At 42.8% G+C, this 13,852-nt stretch overlaps 1 pseudogene; it reads left to right on the forward strand.

Annotated features, from left to right (window-relative positions):
- Positions 1-13,852, forward strand: part of LOC121080445 — an 82,223-nt pseudogene that overhangs the window by 57,987 nt on the left and 10,384 nt on the right.

Below are 13,852 nucleotides of genomic sequence, written 5' to 3' on the forward strand. Positions count from 1 at the left end.
ATTCCCCTCAGCTAACTGATTGCCACGCATGGTCCTAGTTTCCAGCCTGCTCCTGCATTCAGCCATCCCCAGGAAAGCAGGGCTCCATCATGCCTAATGGTTATTCAGGAAGACAAATGCCATAATGCTGGATGTCCCGTCCCGTCCTGTCCCCCCCCCTTCTTCTTCCCCCAGTTTATATACCAAGCATGATGTCATATGGTATGGAATACCTCTTTGGCTAGTTTCAGTTACCTGTCCTGGCTGTGTCCCTTCCCAGTCTCTTGTGCCCCTCCAGCCCTCTCACTGGCAGGGCCCAAGAAACTGAAAAGTCCTTGACTTAGTATAAACATTACCCAGCAACAACTAAGAACATCAGTGTGCTATCAACATTGTTCTCACATCAGAGCCAAACACAGCACTGCACCAGCTACTATGAAGAAAATTAACTCTATCCCAGCTGAAACCAGGACAGTTCCTTATCTTCTTACAACCTAGAAAAAGTGGAAAGATTGTAAGATCAGAGTGTTCATTGGTGGAAAAATAAACAGTATTGATCATAACAGAAGAGCGTAAGTTTGCCTCTAAAAATTTTATTTCAAATGCTAACATAGTATACATTAGATGACTTTCTCTTACAAGTAGCCTTCTTTCAATTGTTCTGTAGCAGAGGTTTAATCATACTCTCTTCTCCCTCCACCAGAATAGTTCCATTCCCCCAAATTATGTTGAATGAGATACCTCAGGTTACACTAATTTTTCTGTAATGTTGTCTGGCACTAATGTCGTCTCTGTTCCTCAAATATTTTCTGGGGTGGGCTTTAAGGAAGGGCTCTTCTCTTATTTTATGCTTTTAAAAATTTATTTTCCGAAGTATGTTGATCTGTAGCAGTATGGCAGATTTGTATAATAGTTCTGTTCAAACAGGGATTTTTTCCCCTCTACTTCTATCACACTTGAGGGGTGGTGTGGGTGGTGTTTGTTTTTGTTTTCAAACTAGTGTTTTTAGTACCAAGTGCCTGACTACCTTGTAAATTATAAAAGAAATGCTCACTGTATAAAGGCTTGTTTTTCTGATGCAGGATGGCTACTTTGCTCAGCAAATTTCAGATAGATTTCTCAGACATCATCATCCTTGGAGATATTAATACTAAGCCAAAGATAGAAAAGTAAGTCTCAAAAAAATCACCCCAAAAAAACTGATTGTAAGGTGAAGTCTTCATTTATTTCATGAATTTAGAATATTTTGTTCTTAAGAATTTTGATAAAGCAGGTCCTATAACATAGTTCCCGAAAAACGCGAGAAATTAAATAAGCTATAACTATTTTATGATTCTAGAACTTTCTATTTTATAACATTGGTTTTTTTTAATTTCTGGTCTTTAGACTGTGTGGTGGGTTAACCTTGGACTGCAGCCAGACCCCTACAAAGCTGTACTCTCACTCCCCCTTCTCAGCAGGACAGGGGTAAAAAGTAAGATGAAAAATCTTATGGGTTGATACAAGGACAGAGAGATCATTGTCATGGTTTAACCCCAGCCAGCAACTAAATACCACGCAGCTGCTTGCTCACTCCTCCACCCCACCCCCAGAGGGATGGAGAGAACTGGGGAAAAGGTAAAACTCAAGGGTTGAGATAAAAAAAAAATAATAATTTAAATAAAATAAAATAAAAACAATAATAATAATAACAATTATAATGAAAAGGGGGGAGAAGGGGAGAGGAACAAAATCCAAAGGGAAGGGAGAAAAGAAAACTAGTGATGCACAGTACAGTTGCTCACCACCCACTGACCAATGCCCAGCCAGTCCCCAAGCAGCGATTGGCAGGCTCTGGCCAACTCCCTCCAGTTTATATACTAAGCATGATGTTCTATGGTATGGAATACCCCTTTGGCTAGTTTGGGTCAGCTGTCCTGGCTGTGTCCCCTCCAGTCCTCTCTCTAGCAGGGAATGAAAAGCTGAAAAGTCCTTGACTGAGTATAAACACTACTTAGCAACAATTAAAAACATCAGTGTGTTATCAACATTATTCTCACACCAAATCCAAAACACACTACTATACCAGCTACTGGGAAGAAAATTAACTTGATCCCAGCTGAAACCAAGACACAACCCCAGGTCCTTTTCTGCCAGCTAGCTTTCCAGCCACTCTTCTCACTCCTCTCTCCCATAGCATGAAGGTTGTTGCTGATATACTGACTAGTACCATATTTGTTTTAATATGGCTGTCCTCTTTATTGTTCCAGTATTGCAGCTTTTGAAGAAATGATAGAAGCATTCAGACTTCATGAAGATGATAAAGAGCAAGAAGTTGTAGATAAAATGAAGGAGAGTGAACCCTGGAGGATAACAGATAATGAACTTGAGCTTCACAAAACAAAGGTGCTGTATTCTTTGAATAGCTATGCTAAATGTTGATTTTTTTTCCTCTCCTCCTACTGGCATTTGTGGATATAATAAGCTGATTCTTGTTATTATCTTCCATAGATGCTTTTATGAATAACTCATGGAAAGCAGCATCTTTATAGTTAATGAACTAGTTAATTCTTTGCTGTTCCTGATGTCCACAAACAACCCCAAAACTTTTCAGTGAGATACTTGCAGCAACACATTCTTTTGTCTGCTGATTGATAGCTTGTTTCTGCAGACACTAGCCAGCAGGCTAACAAAACTTCAGCTGACCTGAGAACAACAGAACTATAAGAAATGGCTAACTCCAAATGTTTGCTGCAACAAGCACTATAGCTGATGTGAAAGAGAAAACTGAAAATGACTGTATGAATACAAGTTTGAGAAGTCATCAGTAGTAGAATGGTGGGGAGCTGCTTAAGATGCTAAGCAAGGATACAGTAGTATAAAAAGGAGGTCCATTACAGAGAGAGGCTTGCCAAACAAAGGTGGGGTTTCTGTAACAGTGGCTTCCTATTAGCTTACAGGAAATAGTTAAACAAACCTTGGAGAGAGTTTAGGGGGCTCTTGCTTCCAGCAGTTGTGAAGGACGATATCATTAGTAAAGGGACTATCTTAAAAGTAGCTTTTGTAGTATTTCACTTATTTGCACGTTCCTAAGCTTACCATTTTTTTTTTCTCTCATGGCCTTTGAACCATAGATATCTCAGACAAATGAACAAGTTACCAAACTGAGGGATAAAGTATATGCTTTCTATAAATGACACATACCAATTGATCACAATTGGGTTTTGTTTCTTGGTTAAATTATTTTTTTCTAGTTTATATATATAAAAAAAGATCTTCCTAACAAATTTCATTTTAAATACAGACTTATCGTCGGATTAGGCTAAATGAGTTGCTGAAAGAACATTCAAGTACAGTTAACAATTGTTATGTAAGTAAATATTTTTTATGGTGTCACATGAAAAGGGGGGGGGGAGGGGGGGAATCCTCTCAACCCCAGGTGTTTGATCTGTCTATTAGTGCCCCAGGAAAGCTGAGACCCTTGTGCCCGACCAGTCTGTCGTCAGTGTCCCGTTACAGGGACCCTTCACTGAACAGTCTCACTGGATCAGAGGGCAATTTGACTGACTTGTTCAGGGAAACACACCAACAGTATCAGGGGGACCCCTCAGTGGGTCTTCCCACTTTATTCAAATATGTTACCTGCTGCCAGCAACTGCTAGCACCCACAAAGGATTAATACTAACAGTTTACAGAATAACACTCTTTCTTAATATAAAATTGTGGCAAATTAAGGTTCGTGATTGCAGGTGATAGGGACTGTCTGCAAAAGCAAACCTGAAATGATATACAACCAAACTACATACAACTAAACTATAACCGCTAATAACAGCTAGCGTGAGTTAGTTATTAAGCATGCATAAGACAAAGTTCTTACCCAATAGGCGTCCCTATGGGGGAGAAGAGAGGTTCAGCCCGTCAACTGATCCCAGGAGTTACGATGGAATCCTCCTGCGGCGAATGAAGAGACGGGGCACAGCCTGATGCAAGCAAATGTCCATTTATTAGTGATTTTCTTACAATTATATACGTTTCTACCTTCTACATATTACACACTGATTGGTTAAATCTTAAGCGTAAAAAACACTGATTGGTTGATATTTAAGGCACACCGTTAGAACAATAGGAACTTATTAGTTTATCTTGACATAGCAATAATTTCTATTCCAAAGTTAGGGAGTTTCTTTCTACGCAGCTTTCTTGATTAACAAAGTTACATATCGGCGCCATCCGTTCCCTTATCTGGCTACTTGTTTCTCTGTCCGTCTGGTTGCCTCCTCAACTGTAGCGGCTCAGGGGTCTGCAGTTAGCTTGTTCCTTTGTTCCCAGGGCTTGTGCCCTACAAGTTCTAACAAGTCTCTATTCATCAGGCTATCAGTACTTGGACTCTTGTCCTTGAAACCTTGTCCTACATCTCCCCCTTCCTGTTGCACAAAAAGAACCTCTGAAATCGAACGAGTTATTAATTTTTGTAAGCATTGTAAAAGACAAGGTATAAGTAATAAAACAAATTAAAAAAGCAACTAAGACATATTATCAATGTAAAAATAACCCACTGTCTCTGTTCCCTACAATTTTACAATTTCCCCTTTTTGTTTTTGAACAGCTAGTACCAGGTTTGCCATGTTCTGCAGGGCCCTTGCAAACATGACAGCAACCAAGGTAATAGCAAACAAACAATACTGCCAATTGAGTGAATGAATGCTAAAAAGGCTGAAATTTTCTCAGATTTTGATAACATGTTGCTGCAATGGGGTGCCTAAAATCCACGCAGCACATACCATCAAAATCCTCACAGCCATGTCCTTGAACCAACAACAAAAAGCAGTGGCAATTTTGACTCACATTCTTAACTGCCTACCAAACAAGGTGATTTAACTCTTTAATGCTTTCCCTGCTGTTACTCCGGATAAGAGAAGAACCGCTGCGACACGTTCCCATCATAGCCTCCTACTACATTAGCATCTACAGAAAGACAATTATCGACATTCAAAGTGTTAACAGTATCATCTTCTTTTGGATTAACATTATACATAGGTGGAAGGGCACACCAAACAAGAACTGGTTCAGTCAAAAAGTTCGAAACATAGCATGCCTTCTCTGAACATACCTCTGGGGTCATTCCCTTCATTCCCTCTCTTTTTATGCAAAGAGGAACACTTTTACCATAACAGAGAAGCCCCTATTTACATCTCTGAGCCCGGACACAAACCGCAGCTGTATGCTCCACCAGGCTCAGGGCAGAAATCATTCATGTAGTTACATAGCTATATATCACTACAAGCATGCAGACACCTATTAAACACTAGATAACCATGTTTAACTTTCCTAGACTCCTTCACAATACCCAGCTGTTCTCTCATCTCTTGTTAGGTCAAATATTCTCCAGTTTCCTATCTCTCTTTTCAGACATTCTCTGTCCTCTTTTTTGCTTAATTGCGAGGAGGCAAAGCGTGTGTGTAGCTGGGTGACCATGACCTGATTTATGTTACAATCAACTAAACACTGAATACAGGAAAAAAAAGCATGGGAGACATAAGGCAAACATCAATAAGGTGGTTAAAGATAATTATAATAAATCCTGTAATACTTTTGAGTCATGGCCCAAAGTTTCCCAGCCGTGAGAAGAGACCAAAGGCATCCCGCCCCTGGCTCTGTTGCAGATCTTTGTTTTAAGGCTTTTGAGTTTTGTATACTTTTGTAAATTAATTCACAGTGGTCACTCAGATTCACGTAACACATCCTATCAAAGTCTTCACACTTGTGTCCCTGTGCTAATAATAAAAATCGATAGCAACTCGGTTCTGTAGCAATATATGATGGACAGAATCAACATCTGTTAATAAGCCAGAAAAAAAATAGTATTTGTAGTATTACTTTGTTTAGCAAGCTAGCAGCCTAATTTACTAAGCAAGTTAAAAGTGTGTACTATTCTTACAGAAGCGATTAGAGAAGCAAAAATCTGTTATGCTGCATTCCAGAACTCAGCCTGAGAATTACAGTCTGCTGTGAGTTCTGCGTTACAATCATTTGACACATGTTGGGGTTGCGATTGTGAAAGTTGCGCGTTTACAATTTTCATTGGCATTATCCATAGCTAGTCGTTTTAAAAGCAACCCTTGAGCTTCCTTATGTTCGACTTGTAGCAAAATATTCTGAAGCCAATCAATCAAGTTAGTATTACAGTTAGTGACTCTCTAGGACCCTGCAAGACTGTGGCAAGACTCCCGCATCCTGACTGCCTTAATAGCCATCTCATTCATTTGCAAACAGTTGTCCCTGGGATACCTTGCCTGAGTCACAGAATCGGCACAATTATTTGCTCCAGCTAACTGCTCATAGTTAACAGCAATTCCCCGATTAAGGTTTTCAATCAAGGCTACCACACATAGCTCACAAAAATCAGATAACCACATCATATACTGTATCAGTACCATACAAAGCAATAACTTCCAATCATGCAGTGTGAGTGTATAAGGCTCTGCCATCACTTCAAGAAGGGACATAGCAAATGTATTATGAATCCTCCCTCCCTGCACTGCTTTGTTTAACTCTTTAACAGCCTCGTATTGCACAAGCTGCCACTCTCGAGGTTGATTTGTCTGACAAAATATTGAACATGCCATAGCGACTCCCAAAACCCATCACTGAAGTGTTTCCCACTTGCATTCCTGCCACCAATCCCTCAGACCCCCTTTCACCCTCCCCAAAAATACAATCAATGCATCAGGAGAGACAAGGGGGTGGGGGAAAGGTCTAGCTCCTTTTCCAGATCTATAGGACCTGGATCAAAAGGTTTATCAGTGTCAATAAAATCATTGTCCGAGTTGTCCTGTTCCCGTGCTTGGTCCTGTGTTGTGAGGGTCACTGCAATCAATGACAGTAGCTTTGGGGGCAGAGGAGGTGTGGACCGAATCGCTGGCGGTGTCTTGAGAAGAGTCGCGCTGTCGGTGGAATTTACAGCTTCCTCTGGTTTAGCACCGTTAATAGAATTAGTCCACACTTGGCAAAGAGTAGTCAGAATTTGCCACCAAGATGCTAAATGCATTCCCGACACGGAGTTCCCCTCCGCGGCAGCATCATACAATTGGCTGCTGTATGTACACACTTTCATTCTTTCAAAGTCTCTAAAGTTTCTTGGTGCTCACCTGTCTCGATGAATACAGGTGTTATCCTCGGGGTTTAGGTTGTCCGCCTGGTCCAGACAGCAAGACGATCGTTCAGCCAAGACGTCTCCTCCGGAACGCAGCCCTCTTCCACGAGCTGTCTTTTTTCCGTCCTTATTCTTCCAAGGCTTCGGAACACCACCATAGGGGCCACCATTTGAGGAGACTGAGGCACGGACTCCCTGATCTGACTAGAAGACCCTTCATGAGTCCATATACGTCTCTTTCTGGGGACGAAGCCTGATTCCCCATTACGGATTTCCCACAGCTCACCTCTCAACTCCGGAGGGATTTCTGGCCGGCTCCTGCTTCCTTTCAGCAGATCATTCAAAGTTCTGTGGGATTCGCTGCATGTCGCTCAGATAGGTGATTCAAGAGCCCTTCACGTTAGATCCTTAAACGCATCACGTCGGGGTCACCAATTTGCGGCGTATGAAGAGACTTGATGCAAGCAAATGTCCATTTATTAGTGATTTTCTTACAATTATATACGTTTCTACCTTCTACATATTACACACTGATTGGTTAAATCTTAAGCGTAAAAAACACTGATTGGTTGATATTTAAGGCACACCGTTAGGACAATAGGAACTTATTAGTTTATCTTGACATAGCAATAATTTCTATTCCAAAGTTAGGGAGTTTCTTTCTACGCAGCTTTCTTGATTAACAAAGTTACATATCGGCGCCATCCGTTCCCTTATCGGGCTACTTGTTTCTCTGTCCGTCTGGTTGCCTCCTCAACTGTAACGGCTCAGGGGTCTGCAGTTAGCTTGTTCCTTTGTTCCCAGGGCTTGTGCCCTACAAGTTCTAACAAGTCTATTCATCAGGCTATCAGTACTTGGACTCTTGTCCTTGAAACCTTGTCCTACATCTTCCCCTACTTCTCCCCTCTTCTGTCTGTGTTTTATACTTCATAGTATATTGCATATTCATTCATCATACACAGGACTGTTTACCAGTTTCTCACTTCTAATGCAAATTAGTACACATCCTGAGATAGCACTACTGAAGTTCTCTACTAACTACATGTGCTCCTCAAGCAGGGTTTTGCCCTCTTTCGGGGGGGGGGGGGGGGGGGCGGAATTTGTGTTGGAGCTTGCGATCTCCCACTACCACTGTTATCTTTGTCCTATTTTCAACTAATTTTCTGTTGATGTCAGTGCATTGCAACACCTTATCATCCTGTTTCCTCTCATAGCCAGAACTACCCTCACTTGAAGGTTTCTTTCTGCATAACTTAGATAACAGTGTTCTTTTCACTATCTGTTCTCATGCTCCCCAAGGCTGACTACCTTGATTAGAAGTCCCTTCATTCGTAACAACTTTAGAGAGTGAGTCAGTTTGACCTAGCTTTGTGAACACTGAATCAGAGTTGGGTAATCCGGGAGTTTAGACAACAGTTCCCCCCCTGCCCTGGACTTATTTCAGTTTAGGACTAGTCCATTTCCATCACATTTAGGTGGCGCTTGAGTGACTCTAGTCATGCATATTGTTATTACTAACTGGCATCATGTGCCCAGTGAGGTGTAGTAGTACCTTGGAGGCAGGTAACTTTGAGATGGAGGTGTGTGTTAGTATTACAATGAGATTATTTCATTTTGCCTCAATGGTTGGCTCAGCCACAGACATCTCATGGGTTCTTCATGTGACAACTGGTATGCAGCTTATCAGCTGTGTGGTGACATCAAGTTCCCATCCCTGCAGGGAGCGTGACAGCAGGGTCTCCACTCCTCTCCATCTTCTGTCACTCCTATCAGCATGTGCTGAGCTGGCAGGGTGTGTTGCTTAGGGAACTGTGATGATGTAGATTCCATGCATGCCAACCATCCTGAAGGCGATAGCTGTATTTTACCCTAAAAAGCTTTCTGTAATACTTCGCTTCTATTAGGACCCAATTTTTCTCTAATTCCCCCCTTCAAGGTGATTTTCCCACATATGGTTATTCTAATTGATATAGTACTGTGATTTGAACTATAAATATATGTAAATATGGGTTAGGAAGAAGACTGTGCCTTGACATTAAAGCATAGAAATACTCGAGCAAGTTTCAGTAGTGGAAGTAATTACTGATGTGTAAAAAATGGCCTAAGTACTTTCATGCTTTTGATATGTTACTTCAGATGACTACCTTCATATCTGCAGTGTGGTGTGATTCTCACATTCATTCCCCTCTCACATGCCAACTATTCCCTCCTCTTTCACATTCTTCCTTTCAACTGTTTTTTTTCTGGGAAATCTCTCTAGATAAAAGTACTTTTGATCAACATTATTTGCTGAGGCATTTCCATGGAACTACAATCAGAATGCAGATTGTAGCTTCTTCACCATGTTTTTCTTTAGGAGCCTGCTTCAGAGCTCCATTAAGTAGTACCACAAACAGAGTTTGAGCAGTGCAAGTAGACTTCCAATAGTTTTTCAAAAGACGACAATATGGTGTGTTTTGGAAGGGTTGTGAGAAAGATAAATAGACTGCAACAACTTAGCACCATAAGTAAAAGTTCTATTTTAAAGATTTGAAGAGTCTTTAAAGAAACTTTCTCCAACTGAGAAGTCATTGTGAAGCTGCCTGAATATAAAATGGTGATAAGAAGCCGAAAGTGAAGTGTAGGGCCTGAGAAACTGAAAAGAGCTTGACTTAGTATAAACATTACCCAGCAGCAACTAAAAACATCAGTGTTCTATTGTTGCGACGGCGGGAAGACACAGTCACTCAATAGGAGTGATCAGCAGACTTCGTTTATTGTCCCTTACAGTCACCTTTTATGCCTTGTTATAATTGGCTCATACATATTACAAAAGTTAAGCTCATTATTGGTTAGTTGACTAAATATCAAGCCCGCCCCTAGTTTCTCTTCTGTAGTTATCTGTTCCCACCTGCAACATTCTTTTCCCACCAAAATCTTCCTGTTATTGTGTAACAAGAACAGCCAAGGATAGTGTATTTTTGCTTTACTTCAGATAAGCTGAGAGCAGTGTGCATTTTTGTCCAGCCAGCTGGACTATGTCTATGTGACCCTTTTCAGCTAGCCAGTTATCCACATTCTATCAACATTGTTCTCACACCAAATCCAAAACACAGCACTGCACCAGCTACTAAGAAGAAAATTAACTCTATCCCAGCTGAAACCAGGACAACTGGGTAGGGCCTGTTTCTCTTAGCGGCAATTTCCATCTGTCTTAACTGTAGAGAACCAGAAGGCTAAAACTCCCAGGCAGAGAAAGCAGAACTTTTAACACAAATTAGTCTAACATGTCCTATCTAGTTTCAGTGTGATCTGTAGTATTACACAAAATATTCTTGCTTCATAAATAATAACTAAGATAAATGTCATAGAATCATTTAGGTTGGAAAACACCCTTAAGATTGAGTCCAACTGTTAACCTAACACTGCCAAGTCCACCACTAAACCGTGTCCCTAAGTGCCAGGTCTACAGGTCTTTTAAATACCTTTGAGTGACTCAACCATTTTCCTGGGCAGCCTGTTCCAGTGCTTGGCCACACTTTCAGTGAAGTAACTTTTCCTAATATCTAGTCTAAACCTCCCCTGGCACAACTTGAGGCTGTTTCATCCTATCACTTGTTACTTGGGAGAAGAGATCAACACCCACCTCGCTACAACCTACTTTCAGGTAGTTGTACAGAGCAATAAGGTCTCCCCTCAACCTCCTTTTTTCTCCAGACTAAAAAAACCCAGTTCCCTCAGCTGCTCCTCATAAGATTTGTTTTCTAAACACTTGTACCAGCTTCATTGCTCCAGAACCTCTATATACCTCTTGAAGTGAGGGGCCCAAAACTGAACACAGGATTTGGCCTCACCAGTGCCAAGTACAGGGGGACAATCCCTGCCCTAGTCCTGCTGGCCACACTATTTCTGATACAAGCCAGGATGCCATTGGCTGCCTTGGCCACCTGGCTCATATTGGCTGCCTGTTCATATTCAGCCAGCTGTCAATCAACACCCTCAGATCCTTTTCCACCAGGCAGCTTCCCAGCCACTCTCCCCCAAACCTGTAGCATTGCATGGGTTTCTTATGACCCACGTGCAAGACCTGGCACTTAGCCTTGTTCAGCCTCATCCAATTGTCCTCGGACCATCGGTCCAGCCTGTCCAGATCCCTCTGCAGAGCCTTCCTACCCTCAATAATATAAACACCACCACCCGCCAACTCGGTGCCATCTGCAAACTTACTGGGTGCACTCAATCCCCTCATCCAGATCATTCATAAAGATATTAAACAGAACTGGTCCCAGTACTGAGCCCTGGGGAGCATCACTTGTGACTGGTCAACAACTGGATGTAACTCCATTCACCACTACTCTTTGGGCTTGGCCATCCAGCCAGTTTTTTACCCAGTGAAGAGTACAGCCATGCAAGTCATGAGCAGCCAGTTTCTCCAGGAGGATGCTGTGGGAGACAGTGTCAAAGGTTTTACTAAAGTCTAAGTAAACAACATCCACAGCCTTTCACTCATCCACTAAGTGCATCATAGAATTATGGAATGGTTTGAGTTGGAAGGGACCTTAAAGATCATCTAGTTCCAACCCCCTCAGCACCATGGGCAGGGACACCTTCCACTAAACCAGGTTCCTCAAAGCCCCATCCAACCTGGCCTTGAACACTTCCAATGATGGGGCATCCACAACTCTCTGGGCAACCTGTGCCAGTGTTTCACCATGCTCATAGTGAAGAATTTCTTCTTAATATCTAATCTAAATCTCCCCTCTTTCAGTTTAAAGCCATTCCCCCTTGTTCTATCACTACATGCCCTTGTAAAAAGCCCCTCTCCACCTTTCCCATAAGCCCCCTTTAGGTACTGGAAGGACGCAATAAGGTCTCCCTGGAGCCTTCTCTTCTCCAAGCTGAACAACCCCAACTGTCTCAGCCTGTCCTCATAGGAGAGGTGCTCCAGCCCTCTGATCATCTTTGTGGCCCTCCTCTGAACTCACTCAACAGAACCATGTACTTCTTATGTAGGGGGCTCCAGAGCTGAATGCAGTACTCCAGGTGGGGGTCTCATGAAAGCTGAGTAGAGGGACAGAATCACCTCCCTCGGCCTGATGGCCATGCTTCTTTTGATGCAGCCCAGGATACGGTTGGCTTTCTGGGCTGCAAACACACATTGTCGGACCATGTTGAGCTTCTCATCCACCAGCATCCCCAAGTCTTTATCCTCAGGACTGCTCTCAATCCATTCCAGCCCAGCCTGTATCGATACCAGGGACTACCCTGACCCACATGCAGAACCTTGCACTTGGCCTTGTTGAATTTCATGAGGTTCACTCTGGCCCACATCTTAGGCCTGTCAAGGTCTCTCTGGATGGCATCCCTTCCCTCCAACATGTCGACCGCACCACACATCTTGGTGTTATCAACAAACTTGCTGAAGGTGCACTTGATCCCACTGTCATCTTGTCATGAGATCAGGCTAGTCAAGCAGGACCTGCCTTTCATAAACCCATGATGACTGGGCCTGATGACCTGATTGTCCTGTACATGCCACGTGATGGCATTCAAGATGATCTGCTCCATAACCTTCCCCTGCACCAAGGTTACGCTGACAGGCCTGTAGTTCCCCAGATCCTCTTTCCGGTCCTTCTTGTCAATGGGCATCACATTTTCTAACCTCCAGTCAAATGGGAGCTCTCCAGTTAGTTAGGACTTCTGATAAATGATTGAAAGTGGCTTGGTGAGCACTTCTGCCAGCTCTCTCAGTACCCTTGGGTGGATCCCATTTGGCCCCATAGACTTGTGTCTAAGTGGTATAGCAGGTTCAGTCAAGCTGGTCTTCTTCCCCACCGGCTTATCTTTTGGCACAGTCTCCTGTTCCTTTAATATTTAATTCCTGAAGAATGTCCAGCCTTCCTGGACTCCTTTGCCCTTCAGTACTGCCTCCAAAGGGACTCTGTTAACCAGGGCCCTAAACAGGCCAAAGTCTGCCCTCTGGAAGTCCAAAGTAGCAGTTCTGCTGACCACCCTCCTTACTTCTCCAAGAATCGAAAACTATAATTTTATGATCGCTGTCCCCAAGATGGTCTCCAACCATCACATCACCCACAAGTCCTTCTCTGTTTGCATACAGGTCCAGTGGGGAGCTTCCCCTAGTTGGCTCACTCACCAGCTGTGTTAGGAAGTTATCATCTTCCACACACTCCAGGAACCTCCTAGACTGTTTCCTCTTCACTGTATTGTATTTCCAGCAGACATCTGGTAAGTTGAAGTCCCCCACAAGAACAAGAGCTAGCAATTGTAAGACTTCTCCCAGCTGCTTATAGAATATTTCATCTGCCTTTTCATCCTGGTTGGGTGGTCTATAACAGACTCTGTGCTGGTTTTGGCTGGGATAGAGATAATTTTCTTCATAGTAGCTAGTATGAGGCTATGTTTTGAATTTGTGCTGGAAACAGTGTTGATAACACAAGGATGTTTTCGTTATTGCTGAGCAGTGCTTACACAGAGTCAAGGCCTTTTCTGCTTCTTCCACCATGCCACCAGTGAGTAGGCTGGGGGTGCACAAGAAGTTGGGAGGGGGGTCAGCCAGGACAGCTGACCCCAACTGACCAAAGGGATATTCCATACCATATGATGTCATGCTCAGCATATAAAGCTGGGGGAAGAAGAAGGAAGGGGGGGGGACATTCAGAGTGATGGCATTTGTCTTACCAAGTAACCATTACCCACGATGGAGCCCTGCTTTCCTAGAGATGGCTGAACACCTGCCTGCCG

Source organism: Falco naumanni, chromosome W (genome assembly GCF_017639655.2).
Source record: "Falco naumanni isolate bFalNau1 chromosome W, bFalNau1.pat, whole genome shotgun sequence".
NCBI lineage: Eukaryota > Metazoa > Chordata > Aves > Falconiformes > Falconidae > Falco > Falco naumanni.